This window comes from Chiloscyllium punctatum, chromosome 7 (genome assembly GCF_047496795.1).
Source record: "Chiloscyllium punctatum isolate Juve2018m chromosome 7, sChiPun1.3, whole genome shotgun sequence".
Lineage (NCBI taxonomy): Eukaryota > Metazoa > Chordata > Chondrichthyes > Orectolobiformes > Hemiscylliidae > Chiloscyllium > Chiloscyllium punctatum.
Genome location: NC_092745.1, coordinates 122,752,708 through 122,766,660, shown reverse-complemented (window position 1 = coordinate 122,766,660; position 13,953 = coordinate 122,752,708). Strand labels below are relative to the sequence as shown.

Sequence of the window (13,953 nt, the reverse complement as noted above, 5' to 3'; positions counted from 1 at the left end):
CCTACTTGACCTCTTGGATGGACCTGTGAAATCCCAGGGCATTATTTGGAATAAAGTGGAGGAGTTCTCCTTGTGTCCTGGGGTTAGGTTAGTTTGGGAAATTTGGTCGACACGGATGTGTTGGACTGAACGGTTCTGAGGAAGTGTCACCGGACCTGAAACATTAACTCTGATTTCTCTCCACGGATGCTTCCAGACCTGCTGAGCTTTTCCAGCAATTTCTGTTTTGTGTTGGACCGAAGGGTCTGTATCTATAGAACATAGAACATTACAGCGCAGTACAGGCCCTTCGGCCCTCGATGTTGCGCCGACCAGTCATACCAATCTGAAATCCATTTTATCTACGCTATTCCATGTACGTCCATATGCTTGTCCAATGACGACTTAAATGCACTTAAAGTCGGCGAATCTACTACCTTTGCAGGCAAAGCATTCCATACCCTTACTCCTCTCTGAGTAAAGAAACTACCTCTGACATCTGTCCTATATCTATCACCCCTCAATTTAAAGCTATGCCCCCTCGTGCTTGTAGTCACCATACTTGGAAAAAAGCTCTCCCTGTACATCCTATCTAACCCTCTGATTATCTTATATGTCTCTATTAAGTCACCTCTCAACCTTCTTCTCTCCAACGAAAACAGCCTCAAGTCCCTCAGCCTTTCCTCGTAAGACCTCCCCTCCATACCAGGCAACATCCTAGTCAATCTCCTCTGCACCCTTTCCAAAGCTTCCACATCCTTCTTATAATGTGGTGACCAGAACTGTACACAATACTCCAAGTGTGGCTGCACCAGAGTTTTGTACAGCTGCAGCATAACCTCATGGTTCCGGAACTTGATCGCTCTATTAATAAAAGCTAAAACACTGTATGCCTTCTTAACGACCCTGTCAACCTGGATGGCAACTTTCAAGGATCTGTGTTCCTGGACACCGAGATCTCTGCTGATCTACACTACCAAGAATTTTGCCATTAGTCCAGTACTTTGCATTCCGGTTATTCCGACCAAAGTGAATCACCTCACTCTTATCCACATTAAACTCAATTTGCCACCTCTCAGCCCAGCTCTGCAGCTTATCTATGTCTCTTTGTAACCTACAACATCCTTCATCACTATCCACAACTCCACCGACCTTAGTGTCGTCTGCAAATTTACTAACCCACCCTTCTACTCCCTCATCCAGGTCGTTTATAAAAATGACGAACAGCAGTGGACCCAACACCGACCCTTGCGGTACACCACTGTTAACTGGACTCCAGGATGAACATTTCCCATCAACCATCACCCTCTGTCTTCTTTCAGCAAGCCAATTACTGATCCAAACTGCTATATCTTCCACAATCCCATTCCTCCGTATTTTGTACAATAGCCTACTGTGGGGAACCTTGTCGAACGCCTTGCTGAAATCCATATACACCACATCAACCGGTTTACTCTCATTTACCTGTTTGGTCACCTTCTCAAAGAACTCAGTAAGGTTTGTGAGGCACGATCTACCCTTCACAAAACCGTGCCGACTATCCCTAATCAAATTATTCTTTCCTAGATGATTATAAATCCTATCTCTTATAACCTTTTCCAACACTTTACCAACAACTGAAGTAAGGCTGACTGGTCTATAATTACCAGGGTTATCTCTACTCCCCTTCTTGAACAGGGGAACCACATTTGCTATCCTCCAGTCATCTGTGCTATATGATCTCTGATTCCATGACATTAGCAAGTAATCTGATCATTCATCTTGCTGCTTCTATGATCTAACTGTCTTGTTTCCTCCATTGCAACAGTGATAACATTTTGAAAGTACTCCATTGGCAGTAAAATGGATTGGGCTTTCCTATATTAGCACAAATCTTTCTCTAACCATATCCTCAGGCTCAGTTGTGTTAAGGGTTAGACAGGAAAGCTAGGAGTTGGATTTTCCAATTGCTGACTCCACTGCTGGAGTGAGGATGGAATCATGAACTGTCACAGAATATTGAGGATTCCACCCTCTGATCCAGAGTCAGACTGAAGAACCCAAAGATCCGTGGCTACCTCCAAGTTGGTGCTGTTAGTTATGGTCGCAGAATCCCCACAGTCTGGATACAGGCCCTTTGGCCCGACAAGTCCACACCGACCCTCCAAAGAGTAACCCACCCAGACCCATTGCCCTACCCTATTATCCTATATTTACCCCTGACTAATGCACCTAACCTACACATCCCCAAACACTACGGGCAATTTAACATGGCCAATTCGTCTAACCTGCACATCTTTGGTCTGTGGGAGGAAACCCACGCAGACACGGGGAGAATGTGCAAACTCCACACAGACAGTCACTTGAGGCTGGACTCGAACCCAGGTTCCTGACGCTGTGAGGCAGCAGTGATAATCAGTGAGCCACCGTGCCGCCCTGAGTTGCATCTCAGAAAGGCAGTAAGGGTTGGGTTGGCCGTCAGTTCTGTTGAGGACCGCAGTGTGCAGTGACCTCTACCTCTGATCAAAAGCTTCTTCAGGCTCTGGCCCCAACTCTAGACCTGATGGCTCAGGAAGGTGAATTGATAACACAGTCAAACAGCCTGACTGTCAGCCTGCAAATCCTTCCCATGAGCACCAATGGCAGGTGGTGAGAGCAGGAGAGATTGCTGACCGGCCATGTGATGGGAAGAATGTTAAACCTCTATCGTCACTGCCTTTTGGAGATGAAATCCCAATTCATTTCACAGCCAATGAACTATTTTTGAAATGTGATCCTGCAGTGGAGGAAACGTGACAGTCCGAGTAAGCATAGCAAGAATCTACGAGTAGTAACAAAATCATAGAATCTCTAAAGTGTGGAAGCAGACCATCAAGTCTACGTCAACCCTCCAAAGACCCACCTCCCATTTACCCATGGATAACCCAACTAGCCTGCACATCCCTGGACACTGAGCAATTTAGAATGGCCAATCCACCTAACTTGCACATCTTTGGACTGTAGGAGGAAACTGCCACATAGACAGGGAAAGAATGTGCAAATTCCACACAGACAGTCGCCCGAGGCTGGAATCGAACCCGGTCCCTGACACTGTGAGGCAGCAGTGCTAACCACTGAGGCACCGTGCCGCCCCTTATAACTAACCGGATTATTTGCTTATATGATAGGAGTTTCAGAACTACAAGGAGAACTCTTCCATTCCAAGTAATGCCATAGGATTGCATTATGCCATAATTAATTTTAATGGTGATTGATGAGGGACCAAATGATCTGCTCTGTTCCTGTTTCTTGTGACCTTGTCAGCACTGTTCTTTAGTGCACAGCCAAAGCCCTGACAGACTCCTGGTCACTTTATAATACCTCTCCAATTGTTGTTCCTCTAACGTGGTTTAGTTGATAACTCACTCAGTTCTGAATGAGGTAAAGGTTGAGGGGTTGAGAACCGGAATATACATTCAAAGGGATTATGGATGGGGAAAGACCCAACACCTCTGTCTCATCCTGTGCCACCATCGGAAGATCAAGACAATTCACTGTCAAAAATCCTGATGCAACAATAGTGAAGCTGTGGTCAGTCTTTGCAATTGACCTTGATCAGTTAGTCTACAACGAGTTCAGGTCCCATCTGCTCCAGAGGTAAGTAATAATGTCTCTGAACAGACTAATTAGAAGATATCTACCACAAAACACAGTGTAAGGTTAGTAAACCGCCTTTGGTGGAGAGTACTGCAAGCCTATGACACTCACTGCATGTTAGCTCAAACTAGACACTTTGTACAACACATAAAGGGCACTATGCTTTGACTAACCTAATAATAGGACTGTACCGTTTTGGTTCATTCTGCCATTCAGTGAGATGAGCAGCCATCATAAGAAGCTGTGTTTCTACTACACCTGTCATGTGATGAAATGCTCTAAAGCATTACAGGGCATTAAGCAGTGAAGTGTGATTACAAAATATGGCCACATTAGGGCATGTGACAAAAGCCATAATTAAAATGATGGGGTTTAATAGGTGTCATGGAGGAGGAAAAGTGGAAAGTGTGTGGAATGTATTTCAGAGTGTGGAGCCAAATTAATCCACAACAAAATCGAAGAAGCTGGAAATAGAGGCATGCAGACATGTCAGCATGTAGGGGTGGAGGGGATTGCAGAGATCAGGAGGAGCCATACCACTAAGGCATTTGAAAGCAAGGATGAGAATTTTAAAATCAAGATGTTGCTTGAGTGAGAGTCAGTGTAGCTCAGTGAACACAGCAGTGAATGGGAAACAGGACTTTGTGCGAATTAAGATGCAGGCAGCAGATCTTTGGATGTTGTCAATTTCATCCCTTAACCGAGGGTAGAATGTGCCATTGAATTGGACCTGTTGAGTCTTGAGGTAACAAAGACATGAATGAGCAGTTCTAGCAGTAGATATGCTGAGTCAGGGGAGAAATCAAACTGTGTCACTAAGGTGGAAATGGATGTCTTAGAGGACAGAAATGAGATTGAAATCTTGTCTTTGGGTCAAAGTTGTTACCAGGATTGTGAATAGACTAGCTTACTCTCTTACCAAGGAGGTCGAGTCATACAACACGGAGTAAGACCCTTCGGTCCAACCAGTCCATGCTGACCATGTTCCCAAACTAAACTAATCCCACCTGCCTGTGTTTGACCCATATCCCTCCAAACCTTCCTTATTCATGTACTTATCCAATGACTTTTAATTGTTGTGACTGTACCTGTATCCACCACTTTCTCTGGGAGCTTATTCCACTACACTAACCACTCTCTATTGTCCTCATGTCCTTTTTAAAGCTTTCTCCTCTCACCTTAAAAATATGTCCCCTGGTTTTGAACTTGCCCACCTTAGGGAAAAGGTGCTATCACCTTATCTGTGCCCCTGATGATTTTATAAACCTCTATAAGGTCACCCCTCAGCCTCCTACGCTCCAGTGAAAAACGTCCCAGCCTATCCAGCCTCTCCTTACAACTCACCCTCTGTTCCTGGCAGCAACCTGATAAATCTTTTCAGTTTAATAATAGCTTTCCTATAGCAGGGCAACCAGAACAGCGCACAGTACCCCAGAAGAAACTTCAGCAGTTTCCTGGATAACCTCAACATAACGCCTCAACTCCTTTACTCAAGGTCTGAGCAATGAATGCAAGTGTGCTGCTAAATGCCTTTTTAATCATCCTGTCTACCTGCGATGTAATTTTCAAAGAATTATGCATCTGAACCTTTAGGTCTCTCTGTTTTACAACACTATTCAGGGCACTACTTTTAATTGTATAAGTCCAGCCCTTGTTTGTTTTACCAAATGCAATGCCTCACATTTATCCAAATTAAACTCCATCTGCCTCTCCTCAGTCCATTGACCCAATTGATCAAGATCTCTTTGGAATCTTAGATATGAATGGAGTCAGTGGTTAAGAACCAAAAATCCATAACTTCGATCTTTCAGATATTCGATCAAATGAAATTTCTGCTGATCCCATACTGATTTTTGGATTACCAATTTGATATGAATCATGGGTGAAGTCATAAAAATGCTCATTTTTTAAAAGCAATTTCTCCATCTCAACCAGTTCGTCGTTGTGAAATTTGGTTAGCCCATATATTAAAACAGGTTTTTGAAAGCGAATAAATATGAAGCCTGAGTGATGAATAACATTCAATGGAATTTTACTGGCAAAGTTCGTGTCTGTAAAATTTTCCATCAGTGTTCACAAATAAAAGACGGCCTAAAAATTTGATGAAGTGACAACATTGACTTTGGATTAAAGTCAATAGCTGAACTTTGGTTTAATTAGTTGGCTTCAGTCCTCGTGTTAATAAGGCTGCAGACACAGTGCTGGATTTTAATCATCTTGTACTGAAGGTGAGAGATGTTCCTGCTGGGGACTTTCACTCTTTCCATTTTGGACCCTTGGTTTTGGCACTGAATACTCCAGGTCAGATGCAACCATGATGCAGTTAGATGCAAATTAAAGATCGCTTTACTCTGCTCCTCTGAGGCTGCTTGGCCCCGAGTTCTAGATATCAAGTGTGCGATATTTTCTCAATCCCATTTTTGCATCAGCTGCCTCATGGTTTCTCCAGGTGAGGGTGCCAAAAACCATCATGGCTTCTCCAGGTGAGGCTGCCAAAAACCATAATGGCTTCTCTAAATGAGGCTGCCAATAACCATCATGGCTTCTCCAGGTGAGGCTGCCAAAAACCATCATGGCTTCTCTAGATGAGGCTGCCAATAACCATCATGGCTTCTCCAGGTGAGGGTGCCAATAAACATCATGGCTTCTCCAGGTGAGAGTACCATGGCTTCTCCAGGTGAAAGTACCATGGCTTCTCCAGGTGAGGGTACCAATAACCATCATGGCTTCTTCAGGTGAGGGTGCCAATAACCATCATGGCTTCTCCAGGTGAGAGTACCAATAGCCATCATGGCTTCTCCAGGTGAGAGTACCAATAGCCATCATGGCTTCTCTAGGTGAGGTTGCCAATAGCCATCATGGCTTCTCTAGGTGAGGGTGCCAATAGCCATCATGGCTTCTTCAGGTGAGGGTGCCAATAACCATCATGGCTTCTCCAGGTGAGAGTACCAATAGCCATCATGGCTTCTCTAGGTGAGGGTGCCAATAGCCATCATGGCTTCTCTAGGTGAGGGTGCCAATAACCATCATGGCTTCTCCAGGTGAGAGTACCAATAGCCATCATAGCTTCTCCAGGTGAGGGTGCCAATAGCCATCGTGGCTTCTCCAGGTGAGAGTACCAATAGGCACCATGGCTTCTCCAGGTGAGGCTGCCAATAACCATCATGGCTTCTCCAGGTGAGGCTGCTAATAACCATCATGGCTTCTCCAGGTGAGGGTGCCAATAGCTATCATAACTTCTCCAGGTGAGGGTACCAATAACCATCATGGCTTCTCCAGGTGAGGGTGCCAATAGCCATCATAACTTCTCCAGGTGAGGGTACCAATAACCATCATGGTTTCTCCAGGCAAGGGTGCCAATAGCCAGCATGTTGAGACTCCCTTCATATTTTCAGCAGTGATAACTCTGTTTCTGTGTCCAGAAATGGTATCAAACCTGCTGAGGTTTCTCCAGCCCTTTCTGTTTTTCCTTATTCTCGTTTTCCGTCGAGCTGCAACAATTTTGTATGGGGCGTTCATAACCCAGTAAATGTAGGATGGAAAATGCATTTGTTTTTGTTGTCTGCATTGTGCGGAAGGAGCAGTGGGAAATTAAATGAGAGAATGTGCATTTACGTAGTGCCTTTCGTGACCTTGGGATGCCCCAAAGTGGTGCAAGGCTAGTGAACAAGTGTTTGTGAAGCTTTCTTGAGAAACATGCAGCCAATTTGCAAAGAGCAAGGTCTCTGAAGTTGCAATGGAGCAATGTTCTCATAACTTGTTGTTTTAACCTTGTTTATAGAGGGATAAGTATTTGGCCATGACACTGGGGACAACTGCCTTAGAATAAAGCCATGAGATCTTTAATAACTGACTAAGTAGGCCAATGTGGTCTTGGGTTAACATCATTTCTCTGCTCCCTCAGCTCTGCTGTGATATGACTAGTAATGGAATTAAAGGGCATTGGGAGAATAGGCAAGAAGTGGGTGGCACAGTGGTTAGTACTGCTGCCTCTCGGCGCCAGAGACTCGGGTTCAGTTCCCGTCTCAGGCGACTCTCTGTGTGGAGTTTGCACATTCTGCCCATGTCTGCGTGGGTTTCCTCCCACAATCCAAAAATGTGCAGGTCAGGTGAATTGGCCATGCTAAGTTGCCTGTAGTGTTAGGTGAAGGGGTAAATGTAGGGGAATGGGTCTGGGTGGGTTGCGCTTCGGCGGGTCAGTGTGGACTTGTTGGGCCGAAGGGCCTGTTTCCACACTGTAAGTAATCTAATCTAAAAAATACTGGAGTTGATGACACAATCTGACCAGCCATGGCCTTTTTACAGTAAATGGCATACCAGGCTTGGAGGCCTCAAATGACCTACTCCTGTTCCTAATATTGAATTGAATTAGCTTTATTGTCACGTATGCAAATGAATACAGTGAAGAGTTTACAAGTTGCCACTTACGGCACCGTCTTAGGTACAGTGTACTCAGGTATGGATTCTTCAGTAGATGTTCTCGGGAAGAAAAATTGGGAAAATAAACAAGTTAAAAGTCCAGCATTACAAATCATAGGAATAAGTTAGAAAATAAAAATGAACAGTTCAAAACACAGTCCATGCCAGCAGCACCCATCCTTCAGTCTGTACCAGGCCTCTGGCCTTCCCCTCGAGGCTCTCAAATAATATGTATGCTCCCATGAAGTGACAGCCAGCATTATACATTTAAGTTGTGAGAGTGGGATTTGATTCCACAACCTTTTGATTCTGAGGCACAAGCGTTACCTGCTGAGCCCCAGCTGATAGATGAAACATTATAAACCAACATAACATTTTGTGAACCTGGAATGGAGCAGTTTTCCTGGAATTAGCTGTGTGTTCATGCAGTAACATATTCTGCAGACATTGAGTGTTGCTCATACGGAGCTCGCCATCAGTAAAAGGCCGGGTTGTTTTGACAATAATACTTGCAGATCCAGAGGAAAAAAAGTTATCCTCTCTGCTGGAAGCTCAAGAAGTCATTTAGAATGTGGTGCCTATCTTTGAAATTGTGTTTTTTTTTTATCGTGAAGGAATGTTTTACGTTGTAAAAACCCACAAGAACGGATAAAAATCTATGGCTGAAAGAATTTAAACACAATCAGCCTCCTGAAGAATTGTGTAGTGAGCTGAGAAATACGCTTCACATGAGGAGTGCTGTGCAGATGTGAATTGTTTTGCACATGAGCAGTGTGTTTTAATCTTGGCACTTTATTGTATTGCTGATTCTGAGAAAGCCAGGTGAAATATCGAGCTCACTTATTTGAGTGGGCAGACTGGAAGATAAAACTTTTCACTGACTCTGAGTCTACTCCTAGCCTCGGAGAGAGTGATTTGGTGAAGGAAACACTCACCCAAATCAGAACTGGGCCGAAAAATGAAAGCAGAATGAAGCTCATTGAGAAGCCTCCAGCTACCAGGAGAAAGTGGTAGCTATACCAAAGGATTTCTGTTAGTTCAAGATTTCATGACAAGCCCTGATACTGTAAATCAGTGGAGCCAAAGCGATTTCTGTATGTTATTCATTAGCAGTTTCTATGGCTCATGGTGGCATTAGTGTGCGCTGTCTACAAGGTGCAATGCGGTCATTCACCAAGGCTTCTTCAACAGCACCTTCCAAACCCACAGCTGCAAGGACAAGGTCAGCTGATCCCTACTATTACCAAGTTTTCCCCAAACCCATTACCATCCTGACTTAGAACCATATCACCATTCTTACATTGTTGCCACTGTCACACAAAGTCCTGAAACTCCCTCCTGACCAGCACTGTGGGTGTCCTTACACCACAAGAACTATAGTACTTTGTTCACCACCATCCCTCTCCGCAGCAGTTAGAGATGGGCAATGAATACTGTCCAACCCAGTGACTCTGACATTGCACGAGTCAATAAAACATCCTTCAGGAAGCTGGAAAAAAGGAACAGAAACACTCAGCACGACTGGCAGCATCTGTGGAGATAAAGTAGAGCTAAAGTTTTGGGTCCAGTGACCATTCAGAGTGAAGTGGAAGCAGTGACGAGGCATTTAAGAGGGCGTTGTCTGGCTTTATTGAATAGCAATAAAGTGAAGGGAATATGGGGACAAGGCAGAAAATTGGCACTAGGTAATAGATGGACCGAATGGTGTCATTAAAAAAAAGAAATAAGTGCTGCTTGACATCAGCCCTGAACAACATTGCTCTAATTTTCAGTTTACACTTAATTTTTTCTGGATTCCCCCATCAGAGGGCAAGGTTTCTATCTATCATTCCTATCACATTCTTTAATCGTTTTAAACATTTCATTCATTTATGTCTGCTGTTGGCTGTTCTGGTTGTTCTTCCCTTGAACAATGCCAGCAAAAGGGGATTAAATGCTCATTTATTTTACTGTTCATTGAGCCTTGCCGTGTACAGGTTAGATCATTACTAACTTGTGAGAAGGTTGTGCACAGTGTATATGGTCGGCTGTAGTGTTATTAGAAAGGGAATTCGAGTAAGCTGCAAGAACAGACGTTTATGGTAAATATTCGTATAAGGTTAATCTTGAAAGTTGACCCTAGTTTTCCAACTATTGATCAGTCAGCGATCAATTATTCATTACTAATTGCTTTCTATAGTTTAATAAAAGCCATGTGTAGACCATAGAACAGTAGAGCACAGAAACAGGCCCTTCAGCCCACCAGGTCAGTTCCGACCATGATGCTGTTCTAAACTAATCCCATCTGCTTGCATATGTTCCATACCCCTCTCTACCCTGGTGAAAGTGAGGACTGCAGATGCTGGAAATTAGATCAAGAGTGTGGTGCTGGAAAAGTACAGCAGGTCAGGCAGTGTCTGAGGAGCAGGAGAGTTGATATTTCGCACATAAGCCCTCCATCAAGAATTCTCTCTCCCCTGCCTGCTCATGTATCTGTCTAACCACCTCATAAATGTTGCTATTGTATTTGCTTCTACTACCTTCCCCGGCACCACATTACAATCTTTTGTGTAAAAAAAAAACTTGCCTTACACACGTCCTTTAAACATTCTCCCTGCCCCCTGCACCCACCCCCATCTCACCTTTTAGATTTTCCTTCTGTCAGCTAGTCAACAAGATTAATGTGTTGCTCATGCTCTATCATTATGGCTTTGAAGAAGAGTAATCAATATCCAGCTCAGTTTAAATTGGAGAATGAGTGGCAGTGCGAGCTAATGAGCATTGGCTAAATGGTCCTGCTATTAGCCACAGAGGCAGCTGACTTAACTCTCTTAGAAAAGGGAAGACATTACACAAAAGAAATCGAATGTGGGTGCATTCATGAAAGGGACTTTAGGACTCCATCAGAAATCAACATTTCACAGTGTAATGATTATAACAAGGTCAGCCAAGAGGACATTGTGGAACACGAGTTCCCTGATTGGGGCTGGTAATCTGGTCCAATCAGGGAGCCCTGACTGACAGATATAAGCAGGTGTGTCAGACATCCCGTTCACTCTGAGAGCTGGCTCTGAGGGAGCTGGATGGGTGTCATAATCACAAGAGTCATAGAGATGTACAGCACAGAAACAGACCCTTCGGCCCAACACGTCTGTGCTGACCAGATATCCCAACCCAATCTAGTCCCACCTGCCAGCACCCGGCCCATATCCCTTCAAACCCTTCCTGTTCATATACCCATCCAGATGCCTTTTAAATGTAGCACTTGTACCAGTCTCCACCACTTCCTCTGGCAGCCCATTCCACACATGCACCATCCTCTCCGTGACTCTCCATGTGTAAATAAAGGATGATTTGGTGAAGGGGTACTGGCCTCTGTGGAGTTATTTCACACAGGGTAAAAAGTTATTTCACACAGCACTTACCTCCTGAACCTGAAGGCATAGTCATCAAATTCTAATGTTTTGTCATTGTGTGGGGGGATGAATATATATCAGTTAGTCTGCACTGGAAATCAGAGTCAAAAGTGTGGTGCTGGGAAAGCACAACAGGTCAGGCAGCATCTGAGGAGCCGGAGAATCGATGAAGAGCTGATGAAGAACTTATGCCCAAAATGTCAATTCTCCTGCTCCGCGGATGCTGCCTGATCTGCTGTGCTTTCTCAGCAACACACTCTCAACTCTGATCTCCAGTATCTGCAGTCCTCACTTTCTCCTGCACTGAAATCTAACAGAAACACCAATTGAACTTCAGTGTTCCAACAAACGAAACTGTTACCAAGGACTGTCCTTGTAAAAACAGGTGGTCATGCAAGGATATGGTTCCATTATGCGTGATGGGCGACAAAAAAACTTAAGGCAGATGGAGATGCTCAGATGTCAAACTCTCCCCACAGAGAAATTTCAGCAAGGCATTATTGTCCATGTTCATGTGAGAGGCTGCATGGATGGAGGCGATTGTAACAAATGGAGAGCGTGACTTCAGACTGGGAGATCTCACCATATCGATGATGTCTGTAATGTGAGATCTCCCAGTGCCAATGTGGCAGCTGTAATGTTACTGGTTTGTTTACTGTTATTGTGATGGTCTTTTATGGGACCCAGATTGAGCGTATGTGTTGATCCCTCAGAAACATTACTGCATCTGTATAAATGTTTATCTGGTCTTTCCAAGTCAGGATGGTATGGGACTTGGAGGGAATCGTGTAGATAATGGTGCTCCTATGGACCCTCCACTTTCTAGGAGGTAAAGGTTATGACTTTGGAAGGTGTGTTTGAAAACTCTGATGCATCTCTTAGGAATGTGCACACTGGAGCCACTGTAGTTACGGTAGGAATATGACTTTGACATGCGCCAACACATTTGGATTGATTGGGACAAGGTTAGCCAGGTGGATGTTATAGAATACGAGTTCCATGATTGGGGCTGTTAATCTGGTCCAATAAGGGAGCCCCGGCTGACAGAAATAGACAGGAGTGTTGGGGTTCTGTTCATCTTAGGAGCCGCTCTGAGCTAGCTGGGTCAGTGTCAGGTACAGTGCACGTGGACATAAAGGGAGACTTGGGATACGAGCCTCTGTGGGGTTACTTCAACATTTTCCTCAAGGCCTGATATTTACCCTTTAGTTTAGATGAAAAGGATTGTGTAAGCATTTGGCAATCATCCTTTTGAATCATCCTTTTGAATTACAGAGTGTCTGTGAAATGGATCTTTTTAAGAACAGACTTGGTTTTGACATTTTATTGAATCAGAGATGAAAGCAGTAGCTTCACTTTAGAAGAATGATAGGACTTGGATGCTTTATTGATCAGCAAAATAGATAAATGCAATGAACTGGATTCTTAAAAATTATGCAAGTGCAATATTTAAACAGAAGACCCAGACATTTATCTTACATTTACTGTCAAAATGCTTCAAAAAGAATTTATATAAAATACTTTGACTTTCAGTAATTTATACAGGAAATTCTGGTATCTATGTAAAGATTACCTGCTGAATAATCTATTCTTTGTGATATTGCTTCATGAGAGAATGTTGGCATAGACTTTTGAACTTTCTGCTCCTTAAATAGTATGCTGGCTTCTTTCACTTTCTGAGCCATTGGAAGAGCAAGACTATGTCTTCCTTTAACCTTTCCACAAAGCAAGGTCTCTGAAAGTGCAACGTTCCAAGTATGAGCCTGGATTCTACACTGTGGTCCCAAGGTGGGATTTCAACTGATATTTTCTGATTTGGAGGAAAAAGCTATCTGTAAAATCTACCTGATGTATCTATTTTGTGCTTACTACGTTAACGTGGATATTGACGCAAAGCAACTTCATTAACAAAGAGCTGTGTTTGTGGAGACCAAGGCTTGGGCTTAACTAACTAGAGTAACTTTTACACTGTGTTCACATTTCTTCAGTCTTTTGTGCTGATTTAACAGACACCCTGGCTGAATCCATCACTGCTCATCAGCACAGTTCTACCCCATGTGAAAGTGCTACTTGGCCATATTTCCAGAATTGATGCCAATTCTGAAAGGTGTAAAATTCACATGTTAAATTTCCGGTGCACTCGAACATTTACTTTACCCCATTGCTGAGACCGGCAGTGTAATTCTTGTACCTTTGGAAATATCCATTGCGACATTAGATGTATTTGTACTAGCTTCTGCAATTAAATGTTCTTAAATATGTGTAAGTGAAGACTCCAGATTTCATTATTTAACATTTTAAGGAGTGGTTTAAGGAAGGAATATAGCTGCTTCTAGGAGAGACTAACATAGTGACTACTGGCCTAGTAATCATGAGATCCAGGTTAATTAATGCTCTGGGGCACAAGTTCAAAACCTAGCACAGCAGCTGGTTTAATTTGAATTCAATTTAAAAATGCATGGAATCTAATTCTAAGCTTAGTAATTGTGCCCAAGAAACTATTGTTGATAATCATAAAAAAACCATCAGTTTCCTTTAAGAAAGG

General features: G+C 43.5%; 1 protein-coding gene across 1 annotated transcript in view; it reads left to right on the top strand.

Annotated features, from left to right (window-relative positions):
* The window catches only part of pigk (phosphatidylinositol glycan anchor biosynthesis, class K), a 123,693-nt gene that overhangs the window by 29,164 nt on the left and 80,576 nt on the right, over positions 1-13,953 (top strand). The gene's annotated exons all lie outside the window — the stretch shown is intronic.